This window comes from Chiroxiphia lanceolata, chromosome 6 (genome assembly GCF_009829145.1).
Source record: "Chiroxiphia lanceolata isolate bChiLan1 chromosome 6, bChiLan1.pri, whole genome shotgun sequence".
NCBI classification, from domain to species: domain Eukaryota; kingdom Metazoa; phylum Chordata; class Aves; order Passeriformes; family Pipridae; genus Chiroxiphia; species Chiroxiphia lanceolata.
Genome location: NC_045642.1, coordinates 15,821,778 through 15,834,335, shown reverse-complemented (window position 1 = coordinate 15,834,335; position 12,558 = coordinate 15,821,778).

Below are 12,558 nucleotides of genomic sequence, written 5' to 3'. Positions count from 1 at the left end.
CCCTTGAAGATTGCCATATGGATCTCTCTTGGCCCAAAGGATATAATTTAGGGAGCAGGCCATAAGAAAGGCTCCCCTGGTTCCTCATCACTAAGAGCATATCATCTTAGAAAGCAAGAGGTGAGCATCAGTTTAGCAAGGGTTTAGCTAGGAGAGAAGTGATGGGTCTCACACCAAGCTGGGGTGGCTGGGGAACATGGTGAACATGTCACAGTGTTCAGCTGGGACTTGTCCCAGCAGCCATCAGACACATCTCTTGGGATGTAAGTTAGGGTGGTTTTAGAAATAAATCTGCTATGCAGAGAAAATACTTTGAGTTCCCTAAGAAACCTGCTGAAAAAGTGCCCTCTATTCAAGACGTGAGCCAAAAGGCAATGGCCAGGTCGCTGCAGACAGAGGCTCTTTGTGAGGAGTCCTCATGAACCTGCTGCCGTCCTTCCCTCCCCGTGCTGGGAGAGGCCAGCGTCCGCCTTTCCTGTGTTCTGCCTCCTCGGTTTTATACATTCCTGCAATGAAAGCTGAGCGAGCAAGATCCCCTGCTATTTGCAAGATGTGGGCGTGCCCTCTGCAAAATCCACATCATTGTCCTTCCAAACCCTTTTCGGAGGTTAGCCAATATTTACGCAGTGCTTGAGGGACGTTAGGAACGACGGTTTGAACATTTGGAGGTTGCCTCGTGTTTGAGGCCACTTCACCTTCCAGCTCACCTGGGAGGTAAACAGCTTGGGTCTGAGGTTACCAGCTCTGTTTTTTAGTTTGGCTTCCTCACTGTCAGTGCACCACAGTACTTTGACTGGGTTTTTTTTTTTGTCCCACTATACATTTATGTTTTAAGCTAGTGGTGATAGTCCTGAGCACTTTCAGCTCACAACTGGCAGTTCTAGCAGTGTCTGTGTTTCTTTTCTGCATGGAGATAGAGAGCATCCAGCCCATTTGAGGAGGAAATACTGTATGCACAGAGAGATGTTTTTAATTTAGTGAATCTGTGAATTCTAAGGCCAGAGGGGTAGGTTATGATCCTCTAAACCAGCAGTTTGCCTAACATGAGCCACAAAATCTTACCCAAGAGCTCCTACCACCAAGCCTATTAACTTCTTTAGAAATTCCTGCTCCAGAACACTGAGCAGAGTAATTACCGCTATGGTTAGAACAATGCCCCAGAAGAATGAAACATTTTTGCTCAAAATATCCAAGTCATATCTGCTTATGTCAGAAAAAATAATGACTTTAGCTAGTGTGTATTCCTCCTGGCTGCTCTGTTTTGAAGGGGTGAGGGGAGGGAAAGCAAACTCCTTTATGGCTTGTGCATCATTGCAAAGGGAATGTAATTGCAGGAGGTTTATTGCATTTGACTATTCCTGTTTGGAAAGAGTCCAGGTTGACTGTCAGAGCCAGGGCTGAGTCTGATGGCTTGGCAGATAGGGGAAGAGAGGTCCTTGCACTGTAAACTGAGCAAGGGGTAACCAAGGAAATTTGATAAGAAGTTATGGAGGAAACAAAAGAGTGCCTTGGCACTGTCATTCTGATGGGGCTGGCTGTTGCACAGCTCCAGGTTAACTTATTCAGAAGAGAAAGCTTAGGTGAGATATTTGTATATAGAGGCAAATACTCCCCATGTCATGGTGCCATGGAGGAGCACTCCTCTGTCTTTTGGCAAGTCTGGAGTGAACTTTTACTGCAGGAATTGTCCTCAGCATGCTACCAGAGAAGCAGACCTATTGTCGGGCCCCCGAGGCTTGAAGGTTTGTGCTTTGCTCTCTCCTCATTTCCTTTAATTCTCTGTTACCATCTACACTCAACAGTGTTTGAGATTGTTCAAACGTTGTGTGATCCACATGTGATTGCTTCATTTCAGAACATGTTATATATCCCATAATTGCTTTAGCAGAGGCACAGGCCAATAAACATCGGTACTTTATCGCCCTTGTGCTTCTCTTTTACTGTACATGTGATCATAAGCAATTTGCAATTTTGCATTTACACCAGTGGCAATTTTGCGTGGTACTTTGGAATCCTGCTTAAATAAACTGATTGCATATAAAGTCCAAGTTAGAACAGACTACTCAAACTCCTCATCAAGACTTTTCTACCATCAAAGTGACACTTCAAATTATTCAAGTTGGTGTACACTCAGAATTTTCCATTTCTTGACAAGGTCCTAAAATGTCAAATTATTAGATAGCTGGGCAAACCCCCACTAGTTTAGGGATTAAAATGGGAAAAGGTAATTTGAACAGAATTCTGAAAAGATTCTGGCAGCTTTAATTCAATTTGAATTGCTTTCTGTTGTGTTCTCAAAAATATGCAAAGGCTAACTTCTCAGAAAAATGCTTCATTTAATTTAATTTCCTTTAATTATTTTTTTTCTTATTCTTTCTGTTCTTGGTTGTTAAAAGAATAGCCAGCTTTGCTGTCCAGCTGCTGCGCATCATTAGGGCAGCACAAAGGTAGCAGTGAATTTAGCCTAATCTATTGATGGACTTGCCAGTGCACCAGGGGCCATCGCATTCTCTCTTCACACTCTTTTTTTTGCTCTTTCCATCATGTTGTTTTACTAGATGAAGTCCACTCACCATCTGGCCCTTCATATAGATTGGAAGCCTGACTTGTTTGCAGGATGCTCTCTGTGAAGTGCGGTGTGGGGAGCCTTACCAATGCTGTGCTGTTAACTTGAAAAGCAGGCTGGGAATTGCAGGTACCAAACAGCATTTTGAGCTCACAGTACGTACCCATGGAGGGTGGCTCTTTTTTTGCTGACTGTGTAGTCATATTTGAGCAGCAGTTAAATACTCCATTTATTTATATTCCTTGTTTTTCTGTTGGTATAATTTCTGTCAAAGTTATGCTCTGTGCTCACAGGTCCTGTTCATTGCTACTCTTTGCATTAAACGAGAGGTTTGCATTTTGCTTGTTATGACATTCCCCTCGCCCTTCATCATGATCCATGGTAATATTATTTTTGGAGTAGCTTTTCATAGGTTATTTCTACTTTTGGTAGGGGGTGATGGTGGTGAAGGGGCCATTACATAGGTTTTATTTTTGGTTTCATGTTTCTTAAGTAAACAGGGTTTTTAATAGTGGTAGTCTAGCATGAGTCCTGAAGGAGATCGTTCACGGCCCGGACTGTTGCCGAGGGGAGATGAGTGGTCCAAAGGCAAGCCAAAGAGAAGCGGTAAGTGCATCAGGGGCATCTTCAGAAGGATCCCAGCACACACCGACAGGGAACAAAATCTAGAGATAAGAAATAACTCTCAAAAAAACTAGAAGATTCTTGAAATCTGACTGCGAAAGCGACACACACTCAAGAAGTGAAGGGTGTCTAAAGAATCCTGACGATTAAGACCTTAAAAAAACAGTTCGAAGGAAGAGTAAATGAATCCAAATTTTAATCGCCCCAGTCCGGGCGCAGGCACCGAGCTGGCGGAAAACTGATCCCGGCGAGAAGTGTTTGCGCTCCGGCCGTGCCCCCCACCTTCCCTCTCCCCGTTCTGTAGGTCCCTGCCCCTCGTCTCGCCGCCAGGAGGTCAGGCCGGGGAGCTGGGGCCCGCCGTGTACCCCCGCCCTGCGGCTGCTCTGCCCGCCCCGCCCGGCTGCCTCGCACCGGCGAGCGCGGCGTGCCCGGCCCCTGTCCCGGAGCTGCCCCGGGATGTCCCGATGCGCGGGGCAATGGTGCCCTCTAATGTCCGCCGGCCCGGAGAGCCGGGCGTTCGCCCCGCTCCCCCTCTCGCCCCAGGGCAGCGCGGCCTCGCCCCGCCACCGCCCCACGGCGGGACCCGTTCCACCGCGATTCCCCTTTCCCACCGCGATTCCCCTTTCCCACCGCGTTTGCAGCCCACTGTGTGCTTCCTGAGTAATGAAATACACCGTAGGTATCATCACCGTCTTAAGAGATTTTTCAAGTTGATCCGAGCCCATATGATTCTTTGGCGAGATTTATTAATAGAATAATATATTCACTTTATTCTGTGAAAAATTAGGGTTAAGGTGTAACTTGGCTGTCACAGAATCATAGAATGGCTTGCACTGGAAGGGACTTGGAAGATCATCTCGTTCCAACCCCCTGCCATGAACAGGGACACCCCTCACTAGACCAGGTTGCTCAGAGCCCCATCCAACCTGGCCTTGAACACTTACAGGGATCGGGGCCACCTGTGCCAGTATATCAACACTCTCACAGTAAAGAATTTCTTCCTAATATCTATTCTAAATCTTTTGGTTTAAAACTATTATCCCTCATTCTGTCATTACATTCCCAGATAAAAAGTCCTACTCCACCTTTCCTTTAGGTCCCTTTTAGGTGCTGGAAGATTGCTCTATGGTTGCCCTGGAGCCTTCTCTTCTTTAGGCTTAACAGCCCCAACTGTCTCAGCTTGTTTTTGTAGGAGAAGTGCTCCAGCCTTTTGATCATCTCTGTGGCCCGTTCCAACAGGTCCACATCCTTCCTGTGATGGGGGGCCCAGAGCTGGATGCAGCACTCCAGGTGGGGTCTCAGAAAAGCAGAGTAGGGGGACGGAATCACGTCCCTTGACCTGCTGGCCACACTGCTTTTGATGCAGCCCAGGATGCTGTTGGCTTTCTGGGCTGCAAACACACATTGTCGGGTCATGTTGAGCTTCTCATCTACCAACACCCCCAAGACCTTCTCCTCAGGGCTGCTCTCAATCCATTCTCCACCCAGTCTGAATTTGTGCTTGGAATTGCCCCAACACATGTGCAGGACCTTCCAGTTGGCCTTGTTGAACTTCATGAGGTTCACACAGGCCCACCTCTCAAGCCTGTCGAGGTTGCTCTGGAGTACACCACTTCCCTCCAACACGTTGATTACACTGCACAGCTTGGTGTCATTGGCAAACTCACTGAGGGTGCACTCGATCCCACTGCCCGTGTCACTGACAAAGTTGTTAAATAATAGTGGTCCCAATACAGCCATCTGAGGGACACCACTTATCACTGATCTCCACTTGGACATTGAGATGTTGACCACAATTCTTTGACTGCAAAGATCCATCCAATTCCTTATCCACCTGGTGGTCCACCCATCAAATCCATGTCTCTCCATTTTAGAGACAAGGATGTCATGCAGGACAGTGTCAAATCCTTTGCACAACTCCAGGTAGATGAGTCAGTCGTTCTTCCCTCATCCACCAACACTGTAACCCTGTTGTAGGTGGCCACCAAATTTGTCAGACCCAGTTTGCCCCAGTGAAGTCATGCTAGCTGTCACTAATCATCTCCTTATTTTCCATGTGCCTTAGTGTAGTTTCTAGGAGGATCCACTTCATAATCTTTCTGGGCAGAGAGGTGAGATTGACTGATGTGTGGTACCATGGGTCTTCCTTTTTCTCCTTTTTAAAAGCGGGCATTTTGTTTCCCCTTTTCCAGTCACTGGGAACATCACCGGACTGCCACAACTTCTCGAATATGACAGATAGTGGCTCAGCTCAATGGCAACTCAAACCCTTGCAGTCCAGGAGGAGCAGATGCAGCTGTAGAGGACATGGACCACAAGACACATGTCTGGCTTCGTGCAGGGCTGGCATGGCTCAGGGAACCCCAGGAGTTTTGTATCCTTTACATTTTTTCTGTGGCTGGTTCCCTCCCTATGAGAGGGTGGCAAAGTAATACGATGTGGGATCTGGCTGTTCCTTCTCTTTCTCCCTGAGTTGGATTCCCTCTTCTTATTTGCCTCTCCCTCAGGCTTGCTCCCTGTGTTCCCTGTGATGGGGTGTTGAGATATCATGCAATGACGCAGCATGATGAGATAATTTTTCCTCCCTCCCCACCCCCTGGCTTCTTGTTTGTATTCTTTAATTAATTTATCTTCTTGCCTACAGCTTTAAATTTGCTTTTAGTGTAGTAACTTTCTGAAGTCACAGCACTACAATTTTATTTGCTCTTAATCTTGAAAAGCAATCACTTTATAATATTCCTGGTAGAATCATAGCAATTATTTTGCTGCAGGCTTTGAATGTGGACCAAGCATCACCCAGTGGTGAACCTGCAAAGGGAGTGGTTCCATGAGCTCTGTTGGGGGAGTCCATCACATTCATTTTACAGCAGTTTAACTATAATACAGCTGCCCTGCCCGCAATATGGTATGTATTCCTACAGAGTGAGGAGTTAATTGTATCTGGATCCAGCAGCATGCTGTGAACACATTTATATAATGCAGAACAATTAGTGCTGTGACTCATTGCTGGGAGCTCAGCCTATGTTAAATATGGTGCAGCATTTTAGGATTTGTACATGCCATCTACAAAAACAGTCAGCACAAATCCCACTAGCCTTCAGTATCCCATAGATGCAAAGAGAAACTAAATGCCATATAACCTAGCAGAGCAGAGAAGGTGGAAGACCACAGGTAACACTGACTTGAAGGCTTTCTAATGGTTTACAGTACATCCACTGATTAGCTTTTTCTTAATGAGCTAGTTCTCAAGTTTTGGACAGAGGCTGGAAGGACCTGTTACCTTGGGCTGTGATCAGAAATGTTGCTGATTACATGTGATTGTAATGTCCTTTGGTAGATGGTGGAGACCAGGAGAAAGTGATATTTTTTCTATGCTATGACCAGGTTGAAAAATCATCAGATTATTCTGTAGCCTTAAAATTTACCCTTACCAGCTGCTCTGAAACTTCTTGCAGGAGCTATTGCTAAAACAAGTTTGCAGGGCAAGGAGCTTCAGGTGCCTGACCCTCAGTTTCACGTAGGATGAATTTTGGACTGAGAACAGAAGGATCAGGCACAAAGAGATGAATTTGTACCTGACTATCAATTACACTTTAATTCCATAAAGGTGCAATTAAAGACACACACTGATGCTGTGTGAGATAACAGATATCTCACTGGCCCCCACTGAGCATGCAGTCACACATGAAGGCATTTCGAAATGACATGGTACAAATTCTTCTAGTGTGAGCCATGAGACACATTCTCAAACATAGTCAAGACTGAATGAGTCTGAAACTTATGTTTTCCTAACAGAAAAAGCAGAAGAGGAGCTGGATGAAAGACCTGAAGATTAAATCCAGGTAGCATGGAAATCAGAGACAAAATTCCTGGTGAATTGGGGCCAGGGTTTCAGTCCTAAGCCAAGTAATCCAGGTCTTACACTTCTCAAAGTCAAAATGAGTCAGCTGGTCATCACTGATATTCAAAGAGAAAATATAAAGCAGGTGAAATCATTTAAGCTGAGAGTGGCCAAGTGGTTGTGAGTTTACTCTGGAAGGAAAGAAATACATCTGGAGGTGCTATGTTTATGGAGACATTGCTTTCTAGATCAAATGCACTTGCTTTGCAGATGGGAGAATGGCCTTTTTTTTTTTTTAACCACCAGGCTGCAAATTTAATCTTGAGTCTTTTCAGCCACCAGAACCATTAAGCAAGATTTTCCTCTGACCTGTCCTGGCATTCCCAACGAGGTCCTGGGCCTCGCTGCAGTCCTGCGGCTTCTGAGGGCACCTCCAGTGGGATTCGTGGTGGTTGTTGCTTCACCTGCACAAAGGTGACTGAATTTGGTAAATTATTTAATTGATGAGTCTCAGGAGGAATATAATCCACCGTTCCCCTGGCTGTACTGGGCAATAAATGCAAGGAATAAATCCTTATTTTTGTGGGTTTTTTTTTTTCTTTTGAAGGTAGTGAGGAGAGAGTCTGGGCAGAGCTGCTGAGTAGATTGGTGTCAGTTTTAACAGGGGCCTCCAGGACCCAGCCAATGTAGAAAGCTGGGGAATTTCTCCCTAGCACCCTCCCTGGGGCAGTTTTGCAGAGATAATCTAAAAATTTGTAGGACTTGCTTGATTTCTGGGTTGTGGGCCTGTGATCATCTTGAAGACAAGCTTTAAAAATTATTTTGAAATATTTCTTAAAAATAAATAGTTCTTAGGGATTTTCCCTTGGGAAAACCTCTGTGTGCCACTCATGTCCTGATGCCAGGATGGGATTGTAACAGTGTGCAAAGTTTGCTCTGATTCTTTACAAAGAGAGACAAATTTCATTCATAGCTCCTGGTGTTGTTCCAAAATAATTCTGAAGAATTATTGTGAACAATGAAGTTTAAAGAGAACACTTTAAAGACATAACTGAACAGGTTTGGGTTTTCTTGTGTGTGTCAGACATACCTGCAACATGTTAGAAATGCATCCTCAGCCTTTGTTCTGACAAAAGCCCATGCCTATGGATGTTGAACTGGAAAGAAGAGAAGCAAATAGTACCGTGCAGGTTCTGGCCTCTTAACAGCAAAGTTTCAGATATATTTCAAGAGGGACTTACTTATATGATAGAGTAGGGTTCTAAGCTTTTCCACTTCTATCCATGTGTTCATGCTAGAGTTGTATTCATTCTTCCACATTGGTTTTGCTGAATTACTTTGAAAATTTTCCCCAAACCACTGTGAAGATTCCTCATATCCCACTCAAGAGCCATTAGTGAGTCACCCCTACAACCTCAGTGCTAAGGAGTCCATGAGGAATTTCCACCTCCAGCAAAGGAGGTTCAATATCTTTTTATCTCAGGTAAATCCAACCAAAGGTTGGATTGGAAGGCCAGGAGGAAACAGTGAAGCGTCTCCAAAGCCTTCTGATGGTTTGAACAAAAACCAGCAGTCATAAGGCTGTCATTGCTCTTGTATTTCTGACTAAAATCCAGACTGTAATAATCTAAAAGTAGACCTTGCTACAGCTTTTACTGCTAGTGCAGGGGATGGAGGCCTAGCTGTTAGAGCAGATACCTCCAAGGGCTGGTGTCTTCTAGATCTTTAAAAGCTTTGTTTTTCCTGGGTGATTTGGATGACAGGCAGGAGTGCATGCTCTGCTCCAACTTGCAACAGTCTAAACTGCAGGGTTAGCTCTGACTTTACACGGCCAATTCAAGCCTTCACCTGAAATGAGGTGTTTGCTTAGAGGGAGAAAAATAACGACCTTGGAAATGGCTTTGTAAGGCATTTAGAGCCAAAATCGATCAAGGGTTGTCTAGCCATGTTTGCACATTCTTCCACTTTTGAGCTGCTGATAAATCCAGCCCTGCACGACTCTGGATACCGTTGTCTCACCTCTTCCACTCACAGGCGGTAAATACCTGCAACACAGGTTCGTCCCCAACCCATACAGTGGTTGGAACCAGCTGGGCATGGGGTCAGCTGTTCCCTTTTCTCCACATGACATGTTGGTTCCTTGCAGGTCCCAAGTCCATGTGGTGAAACCAGCCAGCTGAATGGAGCAAGTCTGGGAGGGGACATGTCTCCTCTGGCTCCGAGCCGGTAAGGATTTGTCTGAGCCTGTAGCACAGACCCTTCTCTGTATGGGGAAGCCGTATTTGGGATGTGCAAGGTTTTACAGACACATGCTTTGCCCTCTTCTAATTGCTCTACACAGGAACATGCATTAGCAGAAATGCTGGATACATATCCGTGTTTTGTTTGTGCTGTGTATAGCTTTGTTGGAAGGTTGAATGACAGAGAGATTCTTGTTACATTGTGTTGCTGGTGGTCTCCTGAATGCTTGAGATTTATAAATCAGGCAATTGTTTGATTCTGACACAGGAAAATGTTTTGGTAAAGGCAGAAGGCTTGAGACTAGTTGAAAATGTCTGGGACTTCCATTGTGTGCAGAATGTAATGTGTGCAGAGGAAATCTGCAGCATTCCTACAGCAAACCACAACAAGAAGCTCCATACAGCCCCAATCAGTTACAATTCTCATATAAATTATAATGGCCTAAATGTTATCTAAATGATAAACAGCTTTTGCATTCTAGACATTGCTGCAATTCCAGAAGGTGGCTGTATAATACCAGCTGAATGAAATATTGCATATTGCAGGCTAAGTATGAGACTCTATTTCTGTGTGTATCCAGATTTGTCACTTCTAGCATATTCTTTGGCTGTAAACCTTGGATATCCAATGCACTGTGTGTATCTTGGAGCCCAGGACTTCATCCATTATCCAGCAGTGAGTTGTCTAAAGGTCGGTCATGCCAACATGCCAGGAAGCTTAAGACACAACCACAGAGGCAGCAGAAGCATCCATTGCTTCTGGGCTGTCACCATCATTTATTAGTGTGTGGAGTTTTGCCTGGATCCTGCTCAGCAGCTGATGGTATAACCAGTCCTTTAATCACAGTTTCCTATAGAGATGGATAGGTCACTCTTGCTTAAAACAAGTGTGGCTTGAGCACTAGGAAGAAGAATGTCAAGTCTGGGGGAGACCACCCCCTTGCCCAGGAGACAGGTCACACAGCAGACCTGGGCTTTCACTAAGGAAGGAGTCGTTTTTTGCTTGCTGATTCTTCAGTGTTGTAGCATAGCAGACTAGAGGCTGGTGGCATTTGCTGTCTTCTGATGTCTTCGCTTGAAGGAGGTCAGTGGCTGCTCTCTGGACAGCCCAGCAGCCCTTCTCCACTGCGTGGCAGCAGCTCATTGAAACATGAAGGGCTTCTGTTTGCTCAGGAGAGATTCTGGGTAGAGGTGGGCCACAGCAATGGCAGCAGCTGGGGGATAATTTCAGAGGTGAGTACTCTGGCTGAGCTGAAATAATCCTAAGTAAGGTGCCACTCGGTGTGAGCATGTGTGTGTGGCTTCTGCCCTGGTGAGGTCCTGCTGGAGCCGGTAAGACTGGATGAGTACAAAGAACTGAGATTTTTCTTCCTATTTGGTCATGTTATTCTTGGTGTAACTCTCATGAATTCAGGCCACGGGATTTTTCCAAAACTTTTACAATTGACACAGTCTCTGCCCCATTTGCATGTTTTGTTGTCAAATTCCAGCATTCAGAAATGTTCTCTTTTATTTTAATCTTTCCAGAATATTAGAGAGAAGAAACTGCCCTGTGGTTAAGCAACAGAACTGGTGTCCAAAGGATAATTGAATCTGACTCCAGCTTCTTCCACAGACTTCCTCTGTGTTTTCAGGGAAGCCATTAAACACCTCTGTCTGTTAGGGTCCCATCTGCAAGACAAGGAGGATTTAATACTTTTCACTCATCTGAGTCTCAACCTCTTTTTGTGTTTACAGAGCACCAAATGGGGCCTTGATATTAGTAGGAGCTTTGGGGTTTTACCATTAAAAAGTTAATAATAACCAGCCATATATCATAGAATCATGGAGTGGTTTGGGTTGGAAGAGACCTTTCAGATAAAATGTGATTTGCAGTTTAATATGCTAAGTAACAAAGACTTTACCAAGAGAATGAACAATAGCCTTTTCCATTTCACAAAATAATTTGCCAAACAGCATAAGCACACCAGCATTTTTATAAAAACAAATTATAAATAATTGCTTTTTTGCAATTTAATATACACATAGAAAAAGCCAAGAATTTAGCAGCCATAACGAATCTGATTTCATTGTCAATTTGGACTGTCTCTGCAGTTTTTATGAAAATCCCTGAAGGCTGTGCTATTTTGTAAACTAAACATTGCTTTTTTTTTTTCTTTTGCTGGCCATGTGGAGTCTTTTTCCATTCATTAGTGGGCTGCTTTTTTCATGAACACAATTAGACAAAGGAATAAATCAGTCAACAAACATGGGATATAATTTTGGCAATACTGGGCCATTTATGCTCTTATTTACTTAACTGTATAAATCTTTCACCAGAATACAAATGAGGCCTGTTCCCTTAGTCTTAGGGTTGGGGGAAGAGAAGGATCAGGCCAGATCCTGCAGTTTGGTGGCTCCCAATGACCATGGCTGGTGTTGAGTAGTTTCCCTCATTACAGCAATTCAGCATTCCCACTATTGAGGAATCACTTCAAGATATTTCTTCCATTTCCTTTCTCATATTACATAGTTTAAGAAACATCCCTAGGACAATAGCTCCCTGAGGACTGTGTATCCGTAAAGGGTTTTTATGTCCCTCCTTGTCTGAATATCTGCATGCCTCACTGTTTTTCATGTGGTGGCCTTGTGATGTTCTTTTGAAGAGAGGAAGGGTTATCTTTACTCCTTCTTGTGCAGAGAGAAGTATGCTCATAACTATTCATCTCATGTCCCTCCTGGCACCCCCAGCACACAGCCCATGGAAATGCAGTTTCTCTTTGCAAGGAGAAATGAAAGTTCTGCTGAATGCAAGAGGTAGCGATTCCCTCCCTGGCATTCCCAGCCAGCTCTCGTGCTTGCCATGGGCAAGGATCTGTGACTGATCTACGTTGGAGCAGGATTTGGGTCATCCCACTGATTTTTTGCTTAGCTGAAGAGACCTGTTAGCTCACATTCATAGAGGATTTGAGGCCTGAGAGGTGCCCTTCATTGCTGGGCAGTACATCTGCACTTCCATCCCTCTTCAAGGCTCTTTTGAGGCTGTAAGGCTTGTTTTGTAGACAGCAGAATCCTACCCAGTGTACCTCATGTTCCTCCAGATCATGTTAAGCGTCCTCTGTCTAAAAATACAAATTTGGAAAAGGATTCAAGATTTATTTCCGCACAGTTTATCCTTTTTCAACCAACATTTTCAACTTCTGGTATTGACGTGGGTGGATTTCCCCCTCCCTGTGCATTTGCTGGCCTTGCTTCCCATTTCCAGTAATTTAAGAAAAGATTTCTGCCCAAGTAACATAAACAATAAA